We start from the raw sequence: 18,795 nt of genomic DNA on the forward strand, positions 1-18,795 counted from the left end.
GCGAGGTGAGTTGATGTTTGGGATTAAAATTTCGTGCGTGTCATGTTGTGATTTTGCGCAGCCTGTGATGCAACAAATGTTTGCGTGACTCGTGTAGTGAACTTACGCGATCCATGTTGCGACTTTACCCAACCTATGTTGCGAACTTGTGCGAGGTGAGTTGATGTTTGGGATTAAAATTTCGGGCGTATCTTGTTGTGATTTTGCGCAGCCTGTCATGCAACAAATGTTTTGTGTGACTCGTGTTGTGAACTTACGCGATCCATGTTGGGACTTAACCCATCCTATGTTGCAAACTTGTGCGAGGTGGGTTAACGTTTGCGATTAAATTTTCGTGCGAATTATGTTGTGGTTTGGCGCGGCCTATGATGCAGCAAATGTTTTGCTAATTATTCAGTGTTATTCTTATCAAATAAAAAAACACTGGTGGGTCAAAATTTCGGGGTCAACTTGAACAGAATTGTGATTTTCGATTATGATGGCAAAGCTATTTCTAACATGAAAAAGATCTAACTAATGTAGGACGAAAAACAGTAGCCATATTTCGAACTAATAACAATACTAACAAGGATAGTCGGCTACTGTCCAAGTAGCACAGAATGTTCCGATCACATTATTAAAAAATACAATGAGGTTTTTCTTCAATTTATTGTCGTTTTTTCGGTGTGAAGGATTAAAATTATTAGGTACAAGAAATTCGGGTCAAATTTTGGGGATTAAGTATATTCAAGAGCTATACTAAAATAAGCAAAATGAAAAACAGTTTTTGTGGAAAAATTGCTTTAAGAACGAAAAAAAAATAAAAAGATTTTTTGCAGTTATTTGAATTTTTGAAAATTATGATTCCAAAAAAGCGTTAAAATACTCAAAATGAACTAACATTACCCAAGTAAAACTAAATGTCACACTGGTTTTCCTCGACACTGGGGAAATTTTTTCAAAATTTATTAATGTGGTTCGAAGCTCAATTGTAAGGGCTTTAATATGATATATCACTCAACCCAGTCCGATGAGTACCTGAAAAAAAGCCGAATCACACGCAAATACAAAGTTCCTCCCCCTTGTCATTGTCCTCTTCCTTACTAAAACATTTTGTTGGCTAGCCAGAAGTAGATGTCGTAAACTTGAACACTGGTTAAAACTCTGAATAGATTTTTCCATGAAAAAAGGCTGAACGATCTCAAAGTTAAGCAAGATTGCTCCCCTAGTTATCACGGAAAAAATGGACCCAATGCGCCTAATTAGGAGCTGAATTGGAAAAACGGACTCCTTCGTCCGCTTCTACGAGCCCCTTTTGTACAAAACAGTTCTTCCTCGAGGCACTGAACAAACTGTTTGAACACTAGTGAAAACAATCAGAGCAAGCAGAAATAATAATGATATCAAAATATCGAAAACATGAACTTAAAACTGGCACAAAATCACGATTCTCAATCAAAAAACACTTTTGGTTCAAAATTAGACGTCAAATAAAAAAAGTAAAGTAGATGGGAAACTTGCAAAAAGGCAAAACTAGTTTCAGTCGCAATATGCAATGTTCTGTTTTTAAGTCATGTTATTCTTCATTAAAGTTCTTGAAAACTAGTTTTGACCAAAACTTTCAACCTCCCCTGTGCCATAGAAAAAACACGAGTTTTTCATGTTATCGATTAAGGTGCTTGGCTGCAGCAGACCTGCAAGCACTTAAGTTCCTCGGCTCCTTTCGATTCATTTGTGAATAGAGGTTTTGTAATCCTTTGGCGTTGTTGTTAACAACGCAGAGTTTTTGTGCAAGCTTTTTGTTGGACTCAAAAACTGGTTTGCCGGGCGATTAGCAGCGTAGTGGATTCCACTTTTTGGCTATGTAGTACACTTGCTTTCTGGAATACCTTCGTTTTGATGACCTTCAGCTGTGATCTCACTTTCAGCACTTGTTGTCACTAGGGTGGATCTTACAAACCCGAACCTGATTCAATGTGGCTTGCTTCTCTCCTATTAGAGCTGTGATAGAAAAAGGAGGCTGCTAGCAGCCCCAAATTAACCAGTTTCATAATTACAGAGCGCGCTGAAGTTTTCTAGGTGAGTTCTTGCAAGTAAGATGTGGCTTGAGTTAAAGCGGGAGAAACTGGGATTTTTCTTCTAAAAAGAGTTGGCAGTTATTATTTTTTGAACACGCTGCCGTTTACAGGTCATTAACAAAAACAAAAAAGAAATCAATCAAAAAATAGCAGTCAAGCTCGACAAGCTCATCTGCGCGTGAAATACGGCCGGTCAATGTAACTAACTACTCTCCGAAATTCACCTGATGTCTGCCAATATTCACCTGAGTACCTAAAGGGTTCAAAAACTTCGATAACAAGCATTTTCGAACAAAACGGGCCGATAACGATTTCACGGATGACAAGTTTTCATGCTCCATTCTGTCAAACTTCCGGGATCTTTTCGTTGCACCCCTTTACCCTTTCCGCTGCATTTATTTTGCAGCTCATCTGTTGAAAGCTTGAAAGTGAATCGAACGCGTTTGTTTTGTTTTGTTTTAAAACGACAAAAATAGACAACCTGAACTAGGTTTTTTTCGCTCAGTTTTTATGTATAGTGCTCTAAATGATTTCAAATTAATATGACTAGGGGAGCCAGACTCTTCCGAATTTTGGCCTGATACGATCAGTCTGTTCAAACCCTTTTTAATGCGACGCGAAAACTTCCAATAAAAATGATGATTTTATTGTTCCGACTTTCGAAGAAAACGGAATATGTATACACGGTGTGTGTTTTTTGATTCAGTCAATTTTCCCCGACCGAACTCATAATTTTCAACAAACATTTTCTATACCTCATTGAAGATATCGACTTCCTGAGTTCAAATGTACAAAAATATTTTACCTACGATAATTTTTTTTGTGAATTTCTGGGGGTTTGAAAGTTGCCAAATTTGCCATGTTCTGAACTACATTATGTGCGCTCTGAAGAGCTTTTTCTTAATGCTGAGATCGTGACGCGAATTATTTATGCGTAACAAATTGTACCGAATTCAAAATTGATCTGCGGCTAGCTAATTGGTCGCATTAATTTTATACGACTCAAAATTTAGAGCTTTGATTTGGTCCAAAATTTATAGGTTTTCAATATTTTCTTTTCCAAAAACTATGTGATATAAATTAAGGGACAGTCGGAACAATCAGGGCTTTGCCCTGGTATACGAGCAGTCATGTGTACTACAAAATCGATTGTGTGTGACACATGACACTGGCAATTCGTCACCTACCAAAATCTGTTTTGGTTGCATAGTTTGGTATATGCAGTCAAAGAACTATCGACAGTTTATAAACACACTTTAAGTCCAAAAAAAAGACCAGACTGCTCATATTGGGGCAAAACCCTGAAGGTTTCGACTGCCTTTTAAGGTTCATGGAGCAGTAATAACAAAAAAATCAATGAAATAAAACAAAATGAATACTTTTTTTTCTAAAATTTGAATTTTTTGATAAAAATTATCCCGCCACACGCCATATGAATTACAAAAGAATACATTTCGCTTCTTGTAACAAATCAATTATGGCAAATAAGCTTCTTTCAGCCAATTTGGAACGACTTCTAAGACGGATTAACTCTCCGCTCACGCGATAATAGCGCGAAATATATCGCGCGTTAATTGTCCCAAATTGGCCAAAAGGACAATCTTTAAACCTTCATAATTTTACGAAAAATGATCACAGGTGAAACATCTTTTCAAATTTGAGCTCAAGACAACAATACCTTTCGAATGATATGAAAAAGTTCCGTCAAAATGAGGCTAGTTAAAAAGTCGAAATTTGTCTGAAGAAAAAAAACCCACCCCGAGCACAAATATTCCGTTACTTTCGTATCGAATGTCGGAACAAATACAGATATTAATCAAAATATAAGCAGAAAGTTTACAATTTATATGTATATTATTGGGAAATGAAAAACAGATTATTCGAAATCTTAGAATTAGGCTTTAAGACAATCCTTTTTCAACAGTGCGAATACTTTAGGCTCCTGAGGTTTTTTTATTCAGCCAAACTCAGACATTTAAGCAAAGCGTTTGCAGAGGGAAAAATTTTATATCATCTGAAAAGTGTTGTTCTGTAGAGCTCAAAGTTAAAAATTAAATCATTTCTACTGAATCGTTGAAGCATGAAGAGTTGAGAGGAAGCAAGTTGTTACCATTTATTTTTTTGTTGTTCAGACTTTCGAAACAAAATTAACAAAAAATTTGTGCTCAGGGTGTTTTTTTCTCATCAGCCAAATTTCAACTTTTTAATTGAAAATTTTGTACGGTTTTTTTATATCAGTCAAAAAATATTGTTGTTCTGAGCTGAAATTTGAGAAGATATTTCAGTTGTGATCATTTTTCATAAAGTTTTAAGGGTTTAAACGGAAGATGTAATCCCTCGTAGAAATTGTTCCCCAATTGTTGAACAGGCTATTTGGCATAATTTCTACGTTACTAGGAGCGAAATCTCCCGGGTTGACGTCCATAGAAGAAAAATGCTTGTCATACAATTTCATATATAAGTCCATGGAAAAAAGGTTTGTCATACAAAATTCATGCAAAATTTAAAAAGTGTTTTAAAATTTTCTAATGATCATTTTTGATCTATTTACCTCTTTTGAAGCTTTCTAGTCATTAAACAGAAGAGAACATTCAGTTTTTTTTGACAAAAAAAGCTTATCATACAGTTTCCATGCATTTTCAAGGTAAAAATTATCTAGGCATATACAAAAAATTACTTTTTTGGTATATAATTCCATGTGTAAATGTTAGAATTCACTTTCATGTCTAAAATAACCAAATGCAGATTATTTGCGAGGGAATTGCCATAAAACTCTGGGTTTTCTAATGAAAAAAAATCTTTGGTTAGTGTTTCGGACAAAATTTCAAAACAAAATTCTTTTGTTTCTTCTTATGGAAAAAAAACTTACCATACAATTTCATAGTATGGAAGAAATGCTTGTCATACAATTTTATAGTTTGCAAAAAAACTCATCATGCAATTTTCATTCAATTTTGGGGACAAGTAGACCGATTAAAAAGCTGAATTGTTTATTCCAGAGCTTGTTATAAAAAATCATAGTACAAAAAAATAGCTTATTTTGCTATTTTCATACCTTTATTTTTGCTCTATGAAATGGTATGAAAAAGTATAATAAGCTTTTTTTCCTTACATGAAAATTGTATGATAAAAACTTTGGTCATCCCGTGCTACCACTTTTTTAATGGCTTGTGCGAGGATGATTTTTAAAAATTTTCAAAATATGTGCAATATATTTTTCGAAAAATCATCACTGATTCATAGACTTGAAAAGAAAATCAGAGCATTCAAAACTTTGCCCTGATATGAGCATTTTTGTTCTTATTGTTTCGACTTTCGTGAAGAAAGTTACGGAATATTTGTAGCCGGTGTTTTTCATCAGACCTTTTTCGACTTTTTACTAGCCATTTTTGACGGAATTTTTTGTTCTCGGGGTATTTTCTTCTGACAATATTCGACTTTTTTACTAGCCATTTTGACCACTTTTTTGTTTTATTCAAAAGTTTTTGTTGTCCGGAGCTTAAATTTGTGATATATTTTTTCGTACAGTAATGGTGTTATAAATATTGCCATTTCAGCCAGTTTGGGACAATTAACGAGCGATATCACTTTGTACTTTATATGGCGTGTGGAGGGGTAGGGGTGATTTTCGAAAAAAAATCTCATTTATTTTTCATATTGTTTTATTTAATTTGTTTTTTTTTCTCATTATTACTGCTCAATAGACCTCAAAAGGCAGGAGGAACATTCAAGGCTTCGCTTTGACATACGAGCAGTATTTTTCAAAGTATCAAAATGGTTTTGTACAGATTCCATACAGATTGTAACTGAAAACTTTTCAACTTTAGACATCAGATTAAATTTTAGAAAATCTGAAAAAAAACAATCGATTGCAATCTTAGTTTTAGAGAATATTGAAAATTTTGGCATTGAAATGCACTTTTATATGGAGACTGTGTGTTATCCGTACAAATTTAGTTAGAGGGTATCAAGTAAAGTTCATAACCGAATCCTAATTAAAATAAACCATACATGATGCAGTTTATTTTCATATAATCTTTATTTGAATATTAAGCATCTCACTTCTGATAAACAAATAAGTGTTTATTAAACCTGAAAATATTTGTATTAGTTTTTATGAATATCTTCTGGTCAACTGCACCTAGGTCAAAGTCACTCAGTCTTGACACTAGATGAGTGAGTTCCAGTTGTTTTTTCGCTGTCTTTTCATTCTCTAGGTTTCGAGCAGTTTGCGGTTTGACACTTACGGTTAGTCTAGTCAGTATACCCGTGAGTATAACGCTTCGAACCTACAAGCTTCATCGTAATTGATGAGAAAGCCGATTGGAAATTGAGTTTATAGAGCTGGTGTAGATTTGACGATTGTTCTGTATTACTTGCCATAGTAACCCGAGCGCAAGATTGATTGGTCCGTAATTTAAGTAGTACAGCAAACAAAAGGTCGAGCCAAAAAAAATTCGAATCTTCGAAGATATAGTCCCTCCTATGCAATTGAAAAGGGAAAACAACAAAATCGGCATCTCCCCTCCAAATGGGAACTGAGGAAGCTAACGTTGTGAAACTCAAATGGGCGTTAAAAGAGATGTTTTGAAACGGACATACGAAAAACGGGACCACTCATGGGGGGGGGGGGGCAAGTAATAACGGTCTCAGGAAGTGTAAATGGCCCGAACTCGGCAACTAGCGGCATAATTGGGTTCAAACTTCAGCATGTTGTAGGCTGACTTGTGGGAAGCTGAAGGTTAGAATTCCAGACCCTCAGAGACCCCACTTGCGGTTTATTGCCCTAAATAAACAAACCCACCCCTAATTTCCGGAAGTCATTTATTGGCTCCGAACGAACGAATGGAGCTGGAAATTGGAGCGATGATAGGCAGCGGTTAGATACACTTTCGGTTTCATTTTAAACCCTTTCACTGGAAACAGGCAAACTACACAAATTAGGGAGCTAGGGCATATTGATTTTATAGAAATTAGATACAAACGCCAAAAACCAACCGTAGTGAGTCAAACCCTACAGCGACTCCTTCCGTTGTTAATAGCCTTATCCCGGTGGAAATGTTAATGGAGTTCTACAGTGGAATAATACGTGAAGTATCAATTCGATATGGATGAAAATTGTTAGGAACCCAATGAGACGCCGAAATTTTGTCCTCGGATATTTGACACCTGGGTGACCCCGAGTAGACCTGTGGGCGTGCTGAACTCAAAACTGCATGAAAACCGCGGGATTAACTCTGATGGTGGCGTATTCCCCAGCCCAATCCCTAAAAAAGGAACCTGTCACTCTACTATTAATTAGCAGGAAACTTATCTACTGGGAATTGAGGCAGAAACTGATATCAATTTAGCTTCTACCTTGCAAACTTGCAAACACCTACAAGTTAGCTAAAAGTCGAGTTAGCTATAACTAGAAACCTAACTAGACTAAAGAAAAGTAGTCTCAAAGGAAATTGGTAGTGATAGGAGCAAAGCGTGGGAATGAGGTCTCCTAAAAAGTATCAACGGACGAGGAATTTACTTGGCTCCCCGGAGGTGACTTCTTTCACTAATTGGACACCTAATGGACGAAATACGCTTCCCTGATAGCTAGAAGGTAGGGGTTGGTAAAGTGTTTGGATGTAACTTGAAGCGAATTTGCTGCTCATGAATTACCTACCCTCGGGAGGTCTGAACGTTAACGGGAAAAAAGAAAGACTTTTTGAAGATCACTGTGTAAAAATAATATGGGTTAGGGATTGAGTTGATTTGAAATTCACGGAGGTCAAGAAAAAAATGGTCAGTATCGTTTGTAATTTGTTTGCTTGGTCCTATTATGACACCTACTGCATGCGGGTATCTAAGAAGCGTGAAGACGTTGATAAAAAAGTGAACTTGGCATGTGGCAGTTTTGATAATAGGAGGGATGTATTCAAAAAACATGCGCGGATGAGTGATTCAAGCAAATGCCAGGACTGCTGGGGATGGCCTGACCTAACCAAAACTAAGTGTTAACAATGATAACAAACTGGAGTGTACCGGAGAGTCTTCGAGAGTCCGAGCATTTAGTGCTAAGGAGTCAACAATTGGTTCTTGTAGTGAGAGAACAATTATTGCATAGACAATAGATAACTGGCTCTCATCAAAGTGAGAACAGTGATTCTCGAAGCTAACGAGATCAACTAAATTACCTCAAAGGAATCATGATCAATCCGTAGAGACACTATTAATTTTAGCAGGTCGAACTGAGTTTTTGTGTGGATTACTGCGTGTAATTGTTTAATTAGGGTTCTCTAGAGAGAAAGAGAGAGAGAGTTAAATCTTTGCAACTCAGAGCCTTCTGTGTTAGAATTTATATTCATATGAAATAAATAACAGTTGGAAACTCATCGTATCGAGCTGACGAGACTGCGCTGGGAACAGTACACAGAGTGTCCAAGCAATATAAGACAGTGCAGAATAGTTGCCACCAATTTGACCCTTTGGCATTGTAGATAGTAGTGCATCTCGGTCGCCTCACTGACTTCACTATTGAGGAAACCGCTTTGTGGTGTGGTTAAGAGAGAGTGAGAGAGAGAGAGAGAGAGAGAGAGCGAGAGAGCGAGAGAGAGAGAGAGAGAGAGACAGAGAGAGACAGCGAAAGAGAACGAACTTGGAGGAGCAATCACCTAAATCTACAGGTAGGGCAAATACTTCAATGGTTAATTATTTTCCTTTGCTATGTGACTACAACGAAAAGTTAAGTGTGACTTCTCTATTTGAAATACTAAGCTATAGTGTATAAAAGCTTTGACTGATGTTTCTGTCACTGGGTCTGAAAAGTTTAGTGAGCACTGAGGAACTTAGTGATGAAAGCTCGAACTTAGTCACTATTAACATTTCCCTCATAAAAAGAAACAAAATTTCAGTCTTAGGAGCAAAAATAATTTCGGGTAACCTCAGAAGATTCGCCGCTGAAAACGTTTTTTTAAGTTATTTGTTTTCCTATCTACTATCAATTTTTTTCAGTAAAAAACTTGCAGAATTGGCACACAAGGTTGTGTAGGTACAGATAAGAAATAATTTTATGACCATTACGAGCCTAAACTGTGCATTCTGTGCATAATAAGTGGATTCCATAAAAGGCCAAAATTTGTCGCTTAATCCGCAATTTTGCTACTTTTTTCTCCTTCTTCGCTGTTTTGGATTCCACAAAACAATACCTGAAACATTGTGCCGCTCAAAAATGCTCCAAAAAAACAGTTTTGCAGAATCCACAACCTCGTTTACCGAATTTATAACAGTTTGTGAAAATCACAAACAATTGATAGGACATTTGTATAGTTAAGTTGAGCTGTTGCAGAATCCGCAACTGTAAGCGAAATCCGCAAATTGTTAGTGGAATCCGCATTTTGTTTGCAAATTCCGTTTACATATACGTATATAAGTATAAGTGTAGTATAGCGTTCAAAATTACTATATAGCTAATTTACTAGATGGCCATCAGAAAAATCAATCTCAATCATTACATTGATCAAAAACCATTTGAAATACCAAACGTTTGGTCTCAATTCCTGTCAACCCAACTTCCCAACTTCGGTCTCAAAACCTGTCAACTCTCTTCTCAACTTCGATCCCAATTCACTAGAATCAAAATCATCAGTTTTTGAGATTGGTCGAATCCCAAACACTTACCGTTAATTGGGATTTATGCAATCTCAATTACTGGCATAATTCCGCGATATGCTGTGCGCTGTGCATACATACACTCTCAAGCCAATGACTACAATTATTTAATTTATTCGGCGTTATGCTTCCAAAATCAGTTTTTGGGATTGACTCAATCCCAAATACTGACCCAATTTGGTGATTTACTGTGTATTGTGTTGCCATACAATCTCAGGCCAATTATTCCAAATATTGAATTCAATCGGTGTTGTGTTTCCAAAATACTAAAAGGTGACATCCACCGATTTAGTTAACAAATGTTTTGAGATTTGTTCGTGGACTCCGCTGAAAATGGTTAGGTCCTTGCCTTTAAATTCCGCATTGCTATCGATAAGAGTTCCAGTTCTGCCTTTTGATTGTTCATATGCAAGTTCAGTAGAAAAAAAAATTGAACCCACTTACAGTTTGCGGATTCCACTTTTAATTGCGGATTCCACTTATTTTTTTGGAATCCATTTACAGTTGCGGAATCCAGAGCAAATAGGTATATTCGCTTGTTGCGGAATGTGCGACTCAACAAAATTGCCGACAAAACTTACGTTACAGGTATTTGTACGCGGAACCAACGGAAGTTTTATAAATGGAAACCACTTACATTTTGGAACATGCATAAAGGTTTGTCTATGGAATCCAGGAGCATTCAGATGCAAAACTGTGCGCCTATCCAGTGTACAATTGGCCTCGCAGTGACTCTGTTTCAAGACTTTGGAAAAATATCTGTGACATATTAAAATATGGGAAAACTAGCAAGCTAGAAACCGACTAATTGAAACATAGTACTTAATACATCAAATCTTAGAAAAACCTAATACCCATTTTAGCGGAGTGAAAGTTTTTGTTTTATGATTTGTATTTTTGGTAAAGTTCTTATCTCACTGAATAGGAAAACAGGGCGCTAAAATCTTAGGTTTTAATTATGGTGTTCTCTATTTTTACAAATAGAAATACTGATATATTTTCTTGATACAGGAGAAAATCGACTTCCTATCCGAAAATAGGACGGAAATCTACAGTTATCGTGTTACAGGAAGTCTTCGGAGTACCCTTTTCCCCCTCCCCAATGATCGCACCCCTATATGTCATTGTTGTGAACTGCATCATCTTAATCGTATTTCATAATTAATTTGTTAGCCATCACAACTGGTACTTGGTTATGACCTTGATACGCACATTCTCTCCGGCGGAGGGAATGCTCTTTCTCTTTTTAGTGTTTTAACTTTGAGATTAATTCACTTTTAAAACACACTTATATCTGTACATAATTAGAATTAGGTGTAACAAGGGAACAATTTATCATGGCGCAGTCGAACAGTAACGAATCAAACGTGAGAGGTATACCTTCATTCTGGCAAAACCATATGGTGGACCCACCAATTCCCTGGGGGAGTGGAGCGATCTATTCCAACTTGCAGTAATCGGAAAGGAAACATCGACATAATTAACCTTTTAAACCCGACAGAACGATACCACCCACATCCACCACTATTGGAGAACCCACCGGGGGGGGGGGGGGGGGGCGAAACGTAAACCCAAAAGCTGACCCGTTTGGAAAAGAATATCCGTGAACAAAAGAGATATGACGATGAAGAGACAGATTCGATAAAGTCGGAAACAAAAAGATATAACGGCATGAGATTTGAAGAAGCTGACAAAAAACTCCGATCTATCCTTTATTTAGCCCTCGGAAACGAAGGAAAGAAAATCGTCGGCCAAAAATTTATGCGAGTCAAAGTCATCCAAATTGCTTTCAAGGAGTTCTGGGAAAATCTGTCAATAGCATTCGTGAGAAAAACCAACGTTACGTTCGAAAGGCAAAAGCTATTGAACAGAAAACACAGAGATAGAGAATCGTTGGAGCAATATTGGGGAGCCCTCGCAGAAATGGCAAAGAAATGTGATACATCTGTAGGAGAAGACGAATGGATTCGCGAAAATTTAATTAATAACATGAAGATCTCGGACATTCAACGCAAACTCCTTACAGAAACTCTACCATCTCTAGAAGCATTAAACGTGGCTCTCATCGACGAAAAAGGAATAACGAACCACATGAAAGTTTTAAATCCAACAGATCTTCTTTTAACAAACCCTTCAATCACTGTAATGTAAGAAGGTGGCCGACTCTAAATATCGAAAGGAGCAAAACTTGCATGAAATGCGGCGGAACCTTTTCAGAAGGACAGCTGACAGTGTGCCCCGCGAAGGAGACAAATTGTTTATCCTGTAAGCACCGCGGACTTTTCACAAGGATTTGTAAAACACGTCGTACAAATCTAAATATTATAGATAGCCTAACTGTAAATAATACAGATTGCAATTATCCCTTGGAACAACCGGATGTAAATAACAACCGTGTATTTAGTTGTGGAGAGAACTGTGGAGAAAATGTTGTGGAGTAATAAATGCATGGTCAGAATTCGGACAGAGCGATAACTATTTTTACTCTGTATTAAGTGTGACTACTATTTACGATAACCAAGGAAAAGAAATCAAGAAACTACTAAACATCGGACTAGGAAAAAAATCAAGTTTTCCTCAATATCCAAGTTGATTCAGCCAGTCCAGTGAGCTTTCTCAAACGGAATGTCCTCCACGAATTGAAATTATGGGACCCCCATTTGAAGATACACTCGGTGGATCAGTCGACGAAAGATTTTTACTGTGGGATTCACAGACAATGCGATTAACATCACTGGAAAATTAATTTTACCTTTATTCTTGAACGGATGGACTCACAGAGAACGCCACTTTTTTATGACAGAAGGACACGAAAGGAACATCCTTGGAAACGACAATTAACCGAAAGTGGGAACCGAAGTATCTGAGAAGCACTTTCCACACTACTCGAAAAAGAGAACTTGTAAGTCCATTAATCTAAAGTCTTCACCAGACAAAAAGAAAGAAATATGTTTGTTATCCATGTATTTTAAACAATTATTCCTTCGGATGCGAAAAACTAAAAATCAAACGAAAATAACACATTTCCACGAACCTTTAAAACCAATACAACTAAAGGGCAGACGCGTTCACCTACATTTACTTGATTCAGTAAAGACAGAACTAAACGGTCTTAGATCCGAATGATATATCAAAAAATTTGGAAAGTTCCGACAAGGGTAGATTTATTAGTCCAATAGTTATCACCTGCAAAAATAATAAATCGATCAAATTAGCTCTAGATTCGAAATTCTTTAACAAACAATTTTACAAGAACAAATATCAGATGCCCAACATTCACGAAGTAGTCGATAACGTGGCCTCGCAAACTTCAAACGTTTCTGTCGGAGAAGTTTAGTTTATCAATTTGGAGTTAAAGAATGCATATGGCCAACTTTCTTTAGATAACTTTACCAGCAGCCAATGCAATTTTAGCTTGGCAGGCGGAGACATAACTGGCACTCACCAAATTTTAACTAGTTTTTATGGACTCGGCGATATGCCAAATGACTTTCAAAGATTAATGGACTCAACAATCGGAAATATCCAATTTACTAGTTGTTACCTCGACGATATTTTAGTCGCTTCCAAATTAAGTTTTACTGACCACAATAACCTTGTTTATAAAATTTTATCAATTTCAGATAATAACAACTTCGCAGTCAATTGGCCTAAGTGTAAGTTCTTTCAAAAAAATTAGAGTGACTCAGTTTTAAAATATCTAAATCAGGAATCGCTCTTTTAATCGATAAAACCAAGGCTATCAAAGATATTCCTATTTTAAAAACTTTTATGGAATTAAGACCATTCCTCGGGTCCAAAAATCAATATATCAAATTTGTACTAAACTTAGCATCCCTCGGACGTCTTTTAAGACATCACTAAACACAAAATCAATTTTTTCTTGGAATGAAGATCACCCAAAAAGCATTCGAGAAAATCAAATTAGAAATATTCAGCCTCACCGAAAACGCACACTTTGACGTCAAACATGTTACGAGAGTAAAAAATGAGGCCTCTCATAATAGACTTGGTGCCCCTCTCGAACAAATTCATGGGAGTGATTGGAAAACAGTCTCTTTCGCCTCAAGCTTTTTAAATCTACATGAATCAAAATATTCCACAAATAAATTTGAATTGCTGGGAGTTGTTTGGGCGGTAGAACATTATAAAAATTACCTTTATGGCTCAGAATTCGAAATTATTACCGACCATAAAGCCTTCTTTTCAACCCTCTTTTAAAGCCCTCTTTTATTACCAACCAGAAAGCCCTCAATTAGGTTTTACGGACCTAATTTCAAGATCCTCCTCAGGAAAAGCAATTTCCCCATCCCATTATGAAAAAGAGTTTGTAGTTGCTACTACCAAGAAAACTTACAAAGCTTTGAATCCATTGGATATCGGAAAATCGATTTGTAATGCTTTTGGTTCGAATTTGGAAAATTCCTATAACACAAAATTGCATAATTACGTGATCATCTCAATTCTAAAGTCCATTAATTCAACCGTTCCAATTTGCAATTCAAAACAGTACAGAACTGAGTTTTGTAATTCTAAATGTATTCCTTCGGATTTCTCGGACATTGATCCGACAAAAATTTCTCTATCAAATTCTGCTTTTCTTTAATTTTTAGTTCTTAATTGTAGCTTAATTATTAATTCTCAGGATCTTAAAAAAGTAAGTAGTGTAAATATGTCGAATAATCAAATTGTATTTAATCTTTCTACTTCCGGTACTCAGGTCACAATTGAATTCCCAGTTTTATCAGAACATGAAAAAAATAGTGAACTTGCAGTAATCGGAAAGGAAAACATCGACATAATTAACCTTTTAAACCCGACAGAACGATACCACCCACATCCACCACTAATGGAGAACCCACCAGGGGGGGGGGCGAAACGTAAACCCAAAAGTTGACCCGTTTGGAAAAGAATATCCGTGAACAAAAGAGATATGACGATGAAGAGACAGATTCGATAAAGTCGGAAACAAAAAGATATAACGGCATGAGATTTGAAGAAGCTGACAAAAAACTCCGATCTATCCTTTATTTAGCCCTCGGAAACGAAGGAAAGAAAATCGTCGGCCAAAAATTTACGCGAGTCAAAGTCATCCAAATTGCTTTCGAGGAGTTCTGGGAAAATCTGTCAATAGCATTCGTGAGAAAAACCAACGTTACGTTCGAAAGGCAAAAGCTATTGAACAGAAAACACAGAGATAGAGAATCGTTGGAGCAATATTGGGGAGCCCTCGCAGAAATGGCAAAGAAATGTGATACATCTGTAGGAGAAGACGAATGGATTCGCGAAAATTAAATTAGTAACATGAAGATCTCGGACATTTCAACTCCTTACAGAAACTCTACCATCTCTAGAAGCATTAAACGTGGCTCTCATCGACGAAAAAGGAATAACGAACTACATGAAAGTGACGAGTAATTTTAAATCCAACAGATCTTCTTTTAACAAACCCTTCAATCACTGTAATGTAAGCAGGTGGCCGACTCTAAATATCGAAAGGAGCAAAACTTGCATGAAATGCGGCGGAACCTTTTCAGAAGGACAGCTGACAGTGTGCCCCGCGAAGGAGACAAATTGTTTATCCTGTAAGCACCGCGGACTTTTTACAAGGATTTGTAAATCACTTCGTACAAATCGAAATATTATAGATAGCCTAACTGTAAATAATACAGATTGCAATTATCCCTTGGAACAACCGGATGTAAATAACAACCGTGTATTTAGTTGTGGAGAGAACTGTGGAGAAAATGTTGTGGAGTAATAAATGCATGGTCAGAATTCGGACAGAGCGATAACTATTTTTACTCTGTATAAAGTGTGACTACTTTTTACGATAACCAAGGAAAAGAAATCAAGAAACTACTAAACATCGGACTAGGAAAAAATTCAAGTTTTCCTCAATATCCAAGTTGATTCAGCCAGTCCAGTGAGCTTTCTCAAACGGAATGTCCTCCACGAATTGAAATTATGGGACCCCCAATTGAAGATACACTCGGTGGATCAGTCGACGAAAGATTTTTACTGTGGGATTCACAGACAATGCGATTAACATCACTGGAAAATTAATTTTACCTATATTCTTGAACGGATGGACTCACAGAGAATGCCACTTTTTTATGACAGAAGGACACGAAAGGAACATCCTTGGAAACGACAATTAACCGAAAGTGGGAATCGAAGTATCTGAGTAGCACTTTCCACACTACTCGAAAAAGAGAACTTGTAAGTCAATTAATCTAAAGTCTTCACCAGACAAAAAGAAAGAAATATGTTAGTTATCCATGTATTTTAAACAATTATTCCTTCGGATGGGAAAAACTAAAAATCAAACGAAAATAACACATTTCCACGAACCTTTAAAACCAATACAACTAAAGGGCAGACGCGTTCACCTACATTTACTTGATTCAGTAAAGACAGAACTAAACGGTCTTAGATCCGAATGATATATCAAAAAATTTGGAAAGTTCCGACAAGGGTAGATTTATTAGTCCAATAGTTATCACCTGCAAAAATAATAAATCGATCAAATTAGCTCTAGATTCGAAATTCTTTAACAAACAATTTTACAAGAACAAATATCAGATGCCCAACATTCACGAAGTAGTCGATAACGTGGCCTCGCAAACTTCAAACGTTTCTGTCGGAGAAGTTTAGTTTATCAATTTGGAGTTAAAGAATGCATATGGCCAACTTTCTTTAGATAACTTTACCAGCAGCCAATGCAATTTTAGCTTGGCAGGCGGAGACATAACTGGCACTCACCAAATTTTAACTGGTTTTTATGGACTCGGCGATATGCCAAATGACTTTCAAAGATTAATGGACTCAACAATCGGAAATATCCAATTTACTAGTTGTTACCTCGACGATATTTTAGTCGCTTCCAAATTAAGTTTTACTGACCACAAGAACCTTGTTTATAAAATTTTATCAATTTCAGATAATAACAACTTCGCAGTCAATTGGCCTAAGTGTAAGTTCTTTCAAAAAAATTAGAGTGACTCAGTTTTAAAATATCTAAATCAGGAATCGCTCTTTTAATCGATAAAACCAAGGCTATCAAAGATATTCCTATTTTAAAAACTTTTATGGAATTAAGACCATTCCTCGGGTCCAAAAATCAATATATCAAATTTGTACTAAACTTAGCATCCCTCGGACGTCTTTTAAGACATCACTAAACACAAAATCAATTTTTTCTTGGAATGAAGATCACCCAAAAAGCATTCGAGAAAATCAAATTAGAAATATTCAGCCTCACCGAAAACGCACACTTTGACGTCAAACATGTTACGAGAGTAAAAAATGAGGCCTCTCATAATAGACTTGGTGCCCCTCTCGAACAAATTCATGGAGTGATTGGAAAACAGTCTCTTTCGCCTCAAGCTTTTTAAATCTACATGAATCAAAATATTCCACAAATAAATTTGAATTGCTGGGAGTTGTTTGGGCGGTAGAACATTATAAAAATTACCTTTATGGCTCAGAATTCGAAATTATTACCGACCATAAAGCCTTCTTTTCAGCCCTCTTTTAAAGCCCTCTTTTATTACCAACCAGAAAGCCCTCAATTAGGTTTTACGGACCTAATTTCAAGATCATCCTCAGGAAAAGCAATTTCCCCATCCCATTATGACAAAGAGTTTGTAGTTGCTACTACCAAGAAAACTTACAAAGCTTTGAATCCATTGGATATCGGAAAATCGATTTGTAATGCTTTTGGTTCGAATTTGGAAAATTTCTATAACGCAAAATTGCATAATTACGTGATCATCTCAATTCTAAAGTCCATTAATTCAACCGTTCCAATTTGCAATTCAAAACAGTACAGAACTGAACTTTGTAATTCTAAATGTATTCCTTCGGATTTCTCGGACATTGATTCGACAAAAATTTCTCTATCAAATTCTGCTTTTCTTTATTTTTTAGTTCTTAATTGTAGCTTAATTATTAATTCTCAGGATCTTAAAAATGTAAGTAGTGTAAATATGTCGAATAATCAAATTGTATTTAATCTTTCTACTTCCGGTACTCAGGTCACAATTGAATTCCCAGTTATATCAGAACATGAAAAAAATAGTGAAAAAACACCGCGAGAATTTGAAGTTGTCGGAACGACCCTGGACCTAAATTTGTTTTTTAATGCTAACTTGGTTCCCTATTAACTGAGGAAGACCCAATGCTAAGTCCGATTGTTGAAGTTATTCAAAATAAAGTAGAAAAGAATAATGCCAACTCTCATTACCTAAAACAATTTACTAAAGATCTGCATGAATCCGACGGATTGCTCTACATGGACGGAAAACTTGTTATCCCTTTTACTTTACGAAACGCAGTATTGAAAACCCTTGATGAATCTCAATCTGGACAAATTGGTATGAAGTACCTAGCGCAGTACATATAGTGGCCACACATAAATCGCCAAATTTACTTCCACGGGAAAAGTTGTTCGCAGTGCACTGAAACCGGTAAGAATGCAAAAATCATTTTACCGATTACTCAAATCAGCGAACTACCACCATTATCCGAACCTAACGAGGAAATAAATTTTAATTTTGGCTTTACGTTGGACTCCAATTGGGGAAAGAATAAATACCTTCTTTTATGCGTCGACCGATTTTTGAAACTTCCATCGGCTAAAATAACTTCCTCAACCTCTTTTAACACAGTGATGGAATTTCTTCAGGATTATTTTTATCTTCATGGCAGTCCGTTTTCTATTCGCTTTGATCACGCTACCTGTTTTATTAGCCATGATTTTAAATTATTTTGCGATTCAAATAATTTTAAATTATTATTTTGTACAGTCGGTGACCATCGTTCCAACAGTCTTGTAGAAAAACTTGTTCATACTGTGAAAATTAAATTATTAGCATTGTCACTCGACCAACAAAAACCTACTCTACAACACGCTATCTCAAAAACTATTTGGCATCTCCGCTCTTCTTTTCAATCAAAAATAAAATGCCGACCATTCGAAATACACTTCAATAGAACACCTAATACGATCTGGAAACAATTGGCCTCTAATAAATTATCCGATGGATTTTTAGACAAAGGAAAATCAATCTTATTCAAGGATTGGCCATTA

The 18,795-nt window shown here is 36.3% G+C and overlaps 1 protein-coding gene across 1 annotated transcript in view; it reads right to left on the reverse strand.

The window, feature by feature from the left end:
• LOC134856262 (uncharacterized) overlaps positions 1-18,795 on the reverse strand; it is a 197,349-nt gene that overhangs the window by 148,775 nt on the left and 29,779 nt on the right. The window lies entirely within an intron of this gene.

The sequence above is a fragment of the Symsagittifera roscoffensis genome, chromosome 1 (assembly GCF_963678635.1).
Source record: "Symsagittifera roscoffensis chromosome 1, txSymRosc1.1, whole genome shotgun sequence".
NCBI lineage: Eukaryota > Metazoa > Xenacoelomorpha > Acoela > Convolutidae > Symsagittifera > Symsagittifera roscoffensis.